Source organism: Peromyscus californicus, unplaced genomic scaffold (assembly GCF_007827085.1).
Source record: "Peromyscus californicus insignis strain IS unplaced genomic scaffold, ASM782708v3 Scaffold_7__1_contigs__length_154581171, whole genome shotgun sequence".
NCBI lineage: Eukaryota > Metazoa > Chordata > Mammalia > Rodentia > Cricetidae > Peromyscus > Peromyscus californicus.
This window is the reverse complement of record NW_026294595.1, coordinates 106,983,336-106,995,934: the sequence shown is the minus strand read 5'-3', so window position 1 is coordinate 106,995,934 and position 12,599 is coordinate 106,983,336.

Below are 12,599 nucleotides of genomic sequence, written 5' to 3'. Positions count from 1 at the left end.
TGTGTGTGTGTGTGTGTGTGTGTGTGTGTGTATTGTTTGTTTGGTTGGTTTTCCCCCAGGAAGAAAAGCCATGAGGGCATCTGGGAGGGAGGGCATACAGTCCTCTTAAAACATAAAACTATTTTATCATTTTATGTGCATGGGTGTTTTGTCTGCATATATGTCTGTGTACCACGTGTATGCCTGGTGAACAAGACCACGTAGGTTCTCTCTGCCTCAGGGACACTGCCCTAGATGAAACAAGCCAGTCACAAGAGGGCAAGCTCTGTATAGTTGCACTTACACAAAGCACATGGTAAAGCACAGGAAGAGAATGTTCCAAGGGCTGGGCTGGGCTGGACAGAACGGTTTAGTGGGTGGTTTCCATTTTGCAAAACGAAGGTTTTAGCTATCTGCTACATAACAGTGTGAACACAGGTCATACTATTGTACACTGGAAAATCATACCACAAAAGAAGGGAAGAGAGGGAAAAGGGGAGGGAGAGAGAAGGATGTCGGGAGGGGACCTCAGAGTCAGAATGGTTTTCCAAATCACACTGTGGGCCAGCCCATTCAAGTCTAGTAGCCTCTGCCGCATCAGGATGTGTGAGGGGGAAACCTACCTTGGCAGCTGGAATCAGGTCCTGTGCTTGCTTCTGCTAAGCAGGTGGCCTTCCTTCGGGTCCTTTCCCTACCGACCACCAAGTACTTCAGCTTTCAATCACATGATCACTGAGGTTCAGCTTTCTGCAGTAGAAGAGGATGTGTTGGAAAGCCAGTTCAGCATGGACCATGAGTTTTCCCACCATGCTCTCCCCACACATATCCTAAGTTCACCTTTTCAGACATTCCCAAAGAAAGAGTAAATCCTGACTGTCTGAGCAACGTCCTTTGATGCTGCTTTGCTCCACCTCCCTCTGCCTGCTATGATGAACTAGAACCTTGGAAACTGTGGGCAGAAATAAATCTTCATTAAGTGGCATGATAGTGTATGCCTTCAATCCCAGCTTGGGCAGCTGCGAAAGGAGGACCCTCTGGAACCCATGAATTTGAGACTAGCCAAAGCAACAAATCCAGACTCTTTCTAATCTATTCAGAGGCTTGGAGAAGGGGTGAAGAGGTCCTCAAGATCTGCGCTCCTTGTCAGGGCAGATCTTCAAGGCTTGCCTGTCTCTGAGTTATCTATTTGGTTGTGTTTTGTTTTAAGATAGGGTCTCAATATGTAGCCTTGGCTGGTCTGGAACTGGATATGCAGATTCGGCTGATCTTGAACTCACAGAGATCCTCCTGCCTCTGCCTCCTGTGTGCTGGGATTAAAAGCATGTGCCTCTAGGCTGGGCATGACCCTTTATCTTAAAAACAAAACAAAGGAAATGGATCTGTAAAGCTCTTGGCATGAGGTCCAGGTTCAGCAAGGGACCCTGTCTCCAAAATACACAGTGGAGAGAAGCTAAGGAACATAGCTGAAGTCTACCTCTAATCTCTACATGCTTGCCCCCCCCACACACACTTTCTTTCTCTCACACACTTCAGTATATACTCACATTCACATACCAGCACAATTGTGTATATACTCACACTCTAGCCCCCCCCCCACATTCTCTTACACACACTTCAGTATATACTCACATTCACATACCAGCACAATTGTATATACACTCACACTCTCGCCCCCCCCCCACATTCTCTCTCACACACACTCTTATACAACACACTTTTACCCACACACAAGAACTTGCCCCTTTTAGGGGCTATTTAGAGGCTGGCTATATAGCTCAGTGGGAGAGAACTCACATCTTTTGCTGCGACCTCCTGGGAGGGCTTACAGATGGCGCCACCACACTTGACTTTTAATCTTTTTTTTTTTTTTGAGACAGGTTCTCACTATGTAGACCAGTCTGAGACCCAAGAGATCTGCCTGCCTCTGCCTCCAGAGTGCTAGAATTAAAGGTATGTGCCACCATGCCCTCTTTAGACTCTTTTTGACTTAGCTTTTGTGAATACTGTCCTGCCATTCTGAATTTCCTTTATCGTCAAATAAGATGGCTGCACACTGCTTCGGCTTATAAATATGCCAACATTCACTTAACCAGGCTTTTTTTGGGGGGTGGGGGGGAAGTGTTGAGACAGGATCTCACTATATAGCTTTGGTTGGCCTGGAGCTCTCCCTCCCCACCTTGAAGCAGAGTTTCTTTGTGTAACCCTGGCTGTCCTGGAACTTGCTCTGTAGACCAGGCTGGCCTCAACTCAAGAGATCCTCCTGCCTCTGCTTCCTCAGTGCTAGGATTAAAGGCGTGTGCCACCAGGCCCTGCTCACAAGCCCTACCCCAGCAAGTCCTAGTCTTATGAAAGCTAATAAATTATTGTAAACTGTTAAGAATAATTTTAAAAGATCAGATTGTATTTGGCATCTAAAGTGTGGCACAACTACATGGATGGAGAGGTCACACCAGTCGGCACCACAGCAGTCCCCACCTGGGCCTCTCCTTGAACACTCACAACAATCAGCTGCTGCTCGTGGGAACTCCAGAAAGTGGATCAACAACTTTGCAGAGCTGGGGCAGTAAATATGGCTCCTAACTCTCAGGGAATAGAGGAGGGTGGAGCCAACTGCCAGAGCCCTGCAGCAGAGGGCCTAGCTGCCGCATAACAGTTTAAGCTTTGACTCATGCAGTCAGAGAATGCTACAGACTTAGGGGAGAAAAATGCCAGGTCCAGGCTGAGAAAACCTCTTAATAGGTTACAATGTGCTTAGGTGCTAAAGAAAGAAAAAAATGGGTATAGATAGTCATAAAAAGAAATAAATAATAGTTAACTAAAATAAAGTCTTTAAAGAAAGAGTAAGTATTAAAAAAATAAGTCATGTAAGGATGGGAAATACAAAAGGCATCTGGATCCTTTTTGTTGCTTTGTTGACTTTGAATTTTTTAAATGCTGATGAGCAAAGAGCTGCTGCTGAGAGATACTGGATTATGGAAGAAACTGCTGAATTGAACCACCTTATATACTTTAGGGATATTTTGTCTTCAGAATGGAAGTCAGAAAATGTGTTGCATTGGGGGAAAGGTTGTGCTTTTATTTCCACAAGAAATGAAAAGCTATGGATTCCTACAAAGTTAATAAAGATCAGATTTGATTAGGGAGACCTCCTGAGGATCTTAGCTGCAGATGTGAGGGAGGAAGCCAGGAAAGACTATAGACCAGGTAACATGTATGATGCTGATCCCTCTACCTGGGAACAGCTCTGAGACTGGATGAGACACAATCAATCTTGTTGGCTACAGAGTCCTCATAAGAGTTTGATTATACAGTCCAAACGGACTTATAAAGTTGACAGATGTCTTTTACGTGCTCAAACACAAAATAAATCTTTAGCTGACCTGTATACACTGCACATTCCATACTTGTGTTAATACAGATATGTATGTTACCTTTAAAAGTTTGTATGTTTTGCCGGGCGGTGGTGGCGCACGCCTTTAATCCCAGCACTCGGAAGGCAGAGCCAGGCAGATCTCTGTGAGTTCTAGGCCAGCCTGGACTACCAAGTGAGTTCCAGGAAAGGCGCAAAGCTACACAAGAGAAACCCTGTCTCGAAAAACCAAAAAAAAAAAAAAAAAAAAAAAAAAAAAAAGTTTGTATGTTTTCAGAACAAAAGGACCAGATACAAATAAAGACAAGTAGTCCAAATGACCCAGCCTCTCTATTGGTGAAATTATTAAGGCTACTCCACGTAGTTAAAAGGGAGGTTTATTTTGTGGGATAACTTATAAGTGAAGGGATAGGTAACAGGGTCTGGGAAAGGTGTAGCACAGTTCAGCAGTGTTCTCTGGAGAACTCTGCTCAGTCTACCTCCAGCGTCCAGGGTTCAGAAACCAAGAGAGCTCCTCCATCCGGATCTCGGGTCTTCAGGGTCCTCTCTTGGCCCCGCCTTGTAGGCATGACAGTTACCGAAACCTCAATGGGGGTTGGAACTTCCAGATCAAAGCTGGAATGGCTACCCACTACACCTCTCAGAATGCCTCTGTTGCAGTTTCCTCAAAATTCTGTATCCAGAACGACTTCAAAGCTGCTAGCTGAGATGGTCCAGCCGCATAGACTATCCAGCCAGGACTTCAGATATGCTTTACATTTTCCCATCACACAGAAGCTAAACAAAAAATAATACAGCTGGCTCTCCCAGGACTTGATCATTATTCCAATTTTCTAAGCATCTCCTAGAGATGCCATTACCCTGAGACAACAAGAAGCAGTCTAGAGAACATGATGTGCACATTCCCAAGAGGTGGGGTGGGTAGCTTCTGGTCAATCTGTGGATGTTTGTCATTGTTTAAGGGGGTTGGTTGCAAGTTGTTATTGGTTATGGTCAGGGAGGAAATTGAACAAAGGAGGTTAGATTCAGGGATCTTTTACCAAAAAAAAAAAAGGGGGGGGGAATATAGGTAGATTAGTAAAAGGGTAGATTATTGAATCTACTTTGAAAATAAAAACGATAAGATAGAAGACAGAGTATTAAATGTACTTTTAAACTGAAGAAAAAAACTACTAGTCTCAAATATTTCACGTTGGTAAAAAGGTATTTTGATACAAATTTAAGGTTATTTTTGTTATATGTATGTATGTTTCTACTCTTGCTTAAGGTATTGTACCTATGCAGCTCATTTGAAAACGTAATGTGGGGGCTGGAGAGATGGCTCAGAGGTTAAGAGCACTGGCTGTTCTTCCAGAGGTCCTGAGTTCAATTCCCAGCAACCACATGGTGCCTCACAACCATCTTGTAATGAGACCTGGCACCCTCTTCTGGCCTGCAGGCTGAACACTCACTGTATACATGACAAATAAATAAAATTAAAAAAAAAAAAAAAGAAAACGTAATGTATGGGGCTGGAGAGATGGCTCAGTGGTTAAAAGTACTTGACTGCTTTTCCAGAGGTCCTGAGTTCAATTCCCAGCAACCACATGGTGGCTCACAACCATCTGTAATGGGATCAGATTCCTTCTTATGGTGTACATGAAGACAGAGCACTCATATACATAAAATACATGAATAAATAAATAAGTCTTTTAAAAAATAAAATAAATCAAAAATGTAATATATAATTAAGAAATACAGCTTAGTAGTTAGTCATCTATAATAATCAAACTTGTCATGTTAGCTATGTTTTCAAGGTTAAGCCTAGGTTTGTTTAGCTCAGATATACTTAATAGATAATGCTCCTCAAACTTGTCAGAGATCTGGTGAATATGGCATTTAAAATGTTTAATGGAGCCGGGCAGTGGTGGCGCACGCCTTTGATCCCAGCACTCGGGAGGCAGAGCCAGGCGAATCTCTGTGAGTTCGAGGCCAGCCTGGGCTACCAAGTGAGTTCCAGGAAAGGCGCAAAGCTACACAGAGAAACCCTGTCTCGAAAAACCAAAAAAAAAAAAAATATGTTTAATGGAAAAAGTTTACTATGACAGAGAGAGACTCTCATCTCCTAGCAGTGACCCCCAGGTCTCCAAGGAAGATGATGGGGCACCACAATGTCTCCATCTGGATTGTGGTAATGCTAACCACTGGGAAAGACTGCCCCAATGCAGCACCTTCCATCAGGAACCTGGCCAAACTGTAGACAAACAGACCACTGGAAAATTGATTGTCTTTTTTTTTTTTTTTTTTTTTTTTTTTTGGTTTTTCGAGACAGGGTTTCTCTGTGTAGCTTTGTGCCTTTCCTGGAACTCACTCTATAGTCCAGACTGGCCTCGAAGTCACAGAGATCTACCTGCCTCTGCCTCCCGAGTGCTGGGATTAAAGGCGTGCGCCACCACTGCCTGGCTTGATTGTCTTATTTTGCCTAGACAAAGTAAGATCAGTCTCCCCCATGTTCCTCCTCCACAGGAAATCCTCTCACCTTCTGGACCTGGCAGTCAAAAGCTGATGCTGTCCTGGTACCTCTGCCACCAATGACATGGAGACCACAGGAGCCTGGGATGACTATCTAGGTAGTGGGCTAATCTCTGTCGTTTTAACTGATACACGGGCCATTTGGATTATATTTTGTGCTATAATTTTGGATTATATTTCTTGTTATAATTTATCCTTCTCAGATCTATGCTGGTATTGATGGCTAGGCTAACTATAACTTTGTCAGCTTAGCAGCAGCAGGCAACCAGTTTCTTCCCCAGGGCTGCGGCCAGCTTGTTAGCTCATTTCATATTTAAAAATTGGTCCTTGCTTTTCCAGAGCTACTAGGTACCCTGTTGAGAAAAGGCAGACAGGTTTGCCTTGCGAACAGGCTTCATATTAAAAGAGAAACAGGTTCCAGATGTAACTTTCCACTAAAAGAACCTAATATGAAATGAATGCACTCAGTAATAACTGTCTCTGGTAAATGACTAGATGGAAAGAAAAAGAGTTAACATCTATGCAAGTTTTGAGGGTCTAAGAAAATGTTCTAAGGTGTATAAAGATCTGAGGATGTGAGAGTCTATGACATTTCTGAAGGGCCAAGAAAGTGATTTAAGATGTAAATGCAACTTATAAAGGTGTAAGTAAATTATTTAAAGTATGTGAAAATGGAAAGTATTTCAGATTTATTTCTCCTTTCTATGCTATTGTTACACTAAGATTTCAAAAGTTCAGAATTTTAGCATTGATTAGTGGAGTTCTGATAATCTGGTAGAGCACTGACTACTTACTGTTCAGTCACAAGCTCAAGATTTTAGATTTCTTTTGGTTGTCTTCTAAGTATAGACTTAAAGGTGCTTCTCAATGGGCAAAAGACATTTCTGTCCAATCTATATCTGGCTCTCTGGACAGAGGAAAAATGTTCATGCTTTTAAACTCAAATCTATAGCTCTTGCTAGGACTCAAAGGTGTGAGTCTACTCCAGCTGTTTTACAGACACCAATTCCATGCTTTTTCTACAATGTGGATTTCAGTACAGATTGGTAATGATAATATATCTAAAACTTTTATGTCTTTTTGTAAACTTAAAAAATTCATGTATGCGGGCTGGAGAGATGGCTCGGTGGTTAAGTGCACCGACTGCTCTTCTGAAGGACCTGGGTTCAATTCCCAGCACCCACATGGCAGCTAACAACTATATGTAACTCCAAGATCTGACACCCTCACATAGACATACATGCAGGCAAAACAAATAAATAAAAATAAGTGAATAAAAATAAGTAAATTATTTTTTTTTTAAAAAGAAACATTAAAACCACAAAATAAGTGAATGAACATAAAATGAGAAAATTAGTTATAGCCAGGTGGTAGTGTTGCACTCCTTTAATCCCAGTGCTTGGGAGGCAGAGGCAGGTGGATGTCTGAGTTCAAGGCCAGCCTGGTCTACTGAGGAAGTTCCAGGACAGCCAGGGATACCCAGAGAAACCCTGCCTTGAAAAACCAATAAACAATAGATAATAAATATATAATAAATAAAGTCTGTTCAGTTAAGTCACTGTGTCTGTGGTTATAGACATATTACCAGGATTATAGGATGCAGTGTTGGACGGCATCTACCAAACCAGAGCCTATTCATAACCACGGCCAGCAATTCTACCTTAAGGGAAATCCCAGTGGAAAGAAGAATGTATTCACAAACAGAGCAAATACACAAATATGCCCAAGAATGTTCACAGCAGGGGGCTAGAGAGATGGCTCAGAGGTTAAGAGCACTGGCTGCTCTTCCAGAGGTCCTGAGTTCAATTCCCAGCAAACACAGGGTGGCTGACAACCATCTATAGTGGGGTCCAATGACCTCTTCAGGTCGAGCTAGGCGGATCTCTGTAAGTTCAAGGCCAGCCTGGTCTACAAAGCAAGATCCAGGACAGGCACCAAAACTACACAGAGAAACCCTGTCTCAAAAACCCAAAAAACAACAACAACAACAAACCAAAAACCAAAAAACTGAGGTTATTGTACAGCTTTAAGAGAAAATAGGTCTTTTTATATAAACCACTCAGGAATCATTAGAAATGATCTGGCTATACTCTGGAAAAAAATTGTAAAAATGAGGGACCTGAGATGAGGTAAATAACTGTTCCCCATTCTCATTTCCAAGTTCCTTCTTGATAGTAACTCTTGTTGGCCATCACAAGACCTTTGGCCCTTCTGATTCTGCTAATTGCTGTTGGCTTTCGCATCATTGATGCCTTAACTAAATGGTAATTTCTGTCTGGGTACCATTAAGCTGATGGTTATTAGATACCAATATAAACAGGTACCCATCACAGAGTCAAGGATTTGACTCAGAATACAACTCAAGGGGGAATGTGAGAGCCAAAGTTACATTTTAAGTTTTAATTACAATACCTTAGAGAAACAAAAAAATGTCTCTAATCTGCAAGCCCCTTGCCCAAGCACAGATAGTTCTCAAAGTGCTGGAGGCTATTATGGGAGATAACAAGTCACATGTTTTCACCCCCCTAGACAAGTTTGTCTGACCCATCTGCACCAGATGTGCTTGCTCACATTGGGCCAGATGTGCTTGCTCACAGGTGGGCGGGAGGTACATGGGTACAAAATGTCAGGATGTATGCTTGCCCCTGATTGGACCTGATGGGAAATGCAATGAATTATGTGTTTTCCTTCTTAAGCCCTTGCCATACTTGATTCTGGGCCACTTCCCAGGAACCTGGGTATGGACCTGGCCAGAGCCCATCCACCTGGCCATTTTCTAAATAAAGCTTGCTTCAAATTTGGCTTTAAACCATGGTAGTGGTCTTATTCTCAATCAGTGGAATTAACACTGTATTTTTTTGATCAGTCTTTATCATGACAAAAACTAAGAATTAACAAAAAATTGGTTCTTAATGATCTATGTAATTTAAAAATCTGTATTTAAATATTTCTAATGTGGATTCATGTGTTGTATTGTTAAATAAGCTGCTAGGCTGAGTTTTACTTACATTTTCTGCTTTAATAAATAAAGTAGACCCTGATATGGTGGCACATGTCTTAAACCCAGCACTTGGGAGGCAGAGGCAGGTGGCCTTCTGTGAGTTTGAGGCCAGCCTGGTCTAGGTAACAAGTTCTAGAATATTCTGGGCCACATAGTGAGGACTTGTCTCAAAATAAGTAAAAAATGAATAGAGAGCTCAGAGTGTGACTTGGTGATAGAGCACTTGCCTTATTCTCACAGGACCCTGGGTTCAGTCCCCAGTTCAGGAGAGGTGAGCAGAATGGGGAACAAACGAGGCAATTAGCAGCTTGGGGATGGTGTTTTGAAATGTCAGACAGTCCTTGCTGTCTGAGACTCCACAGGCAAATGTAGGCAGACTTTTCTGTCCTGTCAGCCACTCCCCAAAATAACCACACAGAGACTTAACATTAATTATAAATGCTTGGGCGATAGCTTAAGCTCATTTTTAGCTAGCTCTTGTACCTTAAATTAACTCATTTCCATTAATCTAGGTGCTGTCCTGAGGCTCCTTTACCTCATGTACGTTCTTCCAGTCCTGTTCACTCTGCATCTCATGGCATCTGCTCGTGACTCCCGAGACTCCACTCTTCTCCTTCCAGCATCCTCCTAGTCTGCAAGTCCCACCTAACCTCTACCTGTCCAGCTATTGGCCAGTCAGCTTCTTTATTAACTCAATCACAGTGACATATATTCACACAGTGTGAAGGAATATTCCACAGGCGAGTGCTGGAAAATCATCAGTAAGGTGGAATCCATAACAATGGAAGAGGAGTCAATCCATTTGGACAGCAGACTCTCCAGCCGCTGGCAACATTGTCTAACATGGAGTTCCATCCTCCATATGCTGAATTTAGATTCTGGAATAAACCCATTATTAAAAAAAAAAATCAGACTTCAGGGCAAATGAAGATGTTTACAGAGCCTACCTGAATGGACAGTCCAGGCTAAATTGCTAGGCAAACTTTTCCACCCAAGACTGTACCTATGGAGGAGCCACATCTTGCATAGTCAAAAATATTTTCTTGAATTCTCACTGTGGCCTGGCATGGTGGTACATGTCTGTAATTCTAGTATTTAGAAGGCAGAGATAGGAGGACCAGCATGATCTACATGACCATGTGGGGGTTCCAGACCAATTAGGGTTACAGACTCTCAAAGGAAACAACTCTCCTCAAATAAAACAAAAACAAAAGCCTGTCATAGGGCCAGCTGTGTTGGCTCATGGCTGAAATTCCAGCATCAGAAGACTGAGGAAGGGGAATCAAGAATTCAAGGCTGAGCCAGGTATGGTGGCACACGCCTTTAATCCCAGCCCTTGGGAGCCAGAGGCAGGCCTATCTCTGTGAGTTCAAGGCCAGCCTGGTCTATATAGTCAGTTCCAGGACTTCCAAGGCTACATAGAGAAATCCTGTCTCAAAAATCCATAAATAAATAAATAAACAAATAAGAATTCAAGGCTGGCTAGGTATGGTGGTGTATGCATTTGACCCCAGTACTCAGGAGGCAGAGTTCAATGAGGTCAGCATGGTCTACCTAGCAAGTTCAAGGCAATTCTAGGTTTAAGAGCAAGACCCCATCTTTTTTTTTCTAAAGATTTATTTATTTATTATGTATACAAAAGAGGGTGCTAGATCTCATTACAGATGGTTGTGAGCTACCATGTGGGTGCTGGAAATTGAACTCAGGACCTATGGAAGAGCAGGCAAGACCCTATCTTAATTTAAATATATATATATATATATATATATATATATATATATATATATATGTATCAAACAAAAACATGCTGAACTGTAATCGGACATTTCCTGTCCCACCTGCCAGTTCCCAAGTAACCACTCAGAGGCTGAATATTACTTACAAATGATGCTTGGCTAATAGCTCAGGCTTATTACTAACTAGCTCTTACATTTTAAGTTAACCCATATTCCTTATTTACACTCTGCCACATGGCGGTACCTTTATTAGCATGGCATGTTCATCTCCTGCTCCTTCTGTGTCTGGCTGGCAACTTCTGACTCTGCCCTTCTCCTTCCCATCATTCTTAGTTTGGTCACCCCACCTATACTTTCTGCCTAGCTACCATTCAATCAGTGTTTTATTAAACCAATTTGAGTGACAAATCTTTCCAGTGTATGTCGGGGATCAGCCCTGACCTGTCAAAGGGTTCTTGAATGGGGGAGTCAGGAATTGAGAAATAATAGGAAGAGCCAGGTGGTGGTGGCACACGCCTTTAATCTCAGCACTCAGGAGGCAGAGGGAAGAAATATAGACATAGATAAAGAAAAAGACAGAGACAGAGGACAGCTTCAGGAGGGCCCTGGGTCAATACCCAGTCACCCTGAGTTTATTCATGATGAGTTTTTTATACATCAGCAAGGGGAGGGACAAAAGACCTCCCCCTTTGAAGGTTGAAGTATAAAGTACCAAAAAGTATAGACCCTTCAAAACATCTGGTAACCATCCTAATCATCCTATTATTCAGTCTTGCTGAGCAAAGCAAGCTCAGACTTTGAGTGAGGCCTTACTGGGAGCCTCTGTGGGTCCCCACAAGTGTACAAGAGGATTATTCCACAACACTGAACAAATACAAAACTTCACAGGACTAAGGATGTAGCTCAGCGGTAGAGTACTTGCCTTGTGCAAACAAAAACAGAGGAAAGGCAACAGCAACAAACCCATCATGTATAAGAACACACAGTTGTCAGATTTAGCAAATAAAAATATGGGAAACTCAGTTCAGTTTGAATTTGGCATAAGGCATATGTATAACTATATTCTAAACAGAACCCTAACTGGGGATGTGTGTTCTTTCCATCTTCTTGCTTTCTAATAACATTTGTTTGGCTGTTCTTTGGGCCACATGAAAACAAGATACAATCATTTTACAGAAGACTTGTATCAGAAAATCTGTGGCATGTACTACTCCTGAGCTAGGAGCAACTGAATATCCATTGACAGCAGATGGGTAAATAAATGGTGGTCTTTGTGTAATGGAACTTTGTACAGCTGTGCTGTGCAAAACAAGGAACAGAGACCCCTTGTAACAATGAGGATAAACTCAGGCAAAATGGTAGTAGAAGCAGCCAAACACAGAAGAGCATGGCCACATGATTCTGCTTAGACCAAGTATAATAAATGGACAAATCCAACTAACAGTGACAGACTAGTGATTCCCTGGGAGAAGTGGGTAATGACTGGGAGAGTATCCAGGGTGAATTTTGAGGACTCTGAGTCTTGTGGGTGGTATTTCAGAGATATATACGTATGTAAAACTCACTTTACGTATGTTATACCTAGGCTTTTTTTTAATTAAGATTAAAAAACCTTTTTATTTATGTGTATATGTGTATTCTGACTGTATGCCAAATGAGCTCAGGTTCTCATAGAGGCCAGAAGAGGGTATTGAATCCCCTGGACTTATAGGTGGTTGTGAAGTGCCCTATGTGGATGCTGGGAACTGACCTTGGGTCTTCTAGAAGAGCCATCTCTTCAGCTCCTGTACCTAAGTTTTAAAAGGAGAATTATTTAACTTGTTTCAGACCATATTCTGGTGCCAGGTAACAAATCCATTTTTGCATTTTATTACTCTTTACTACCTCTGGGCTGAGTACTAACTTCCATAGTGTGTGATTGTGACAGTGTTCCTGTCAATCATGGCAACAATGACCTGCGGCATTCCTTGTATTACAGTCTCTGGTGATGGTGGACTCCCCT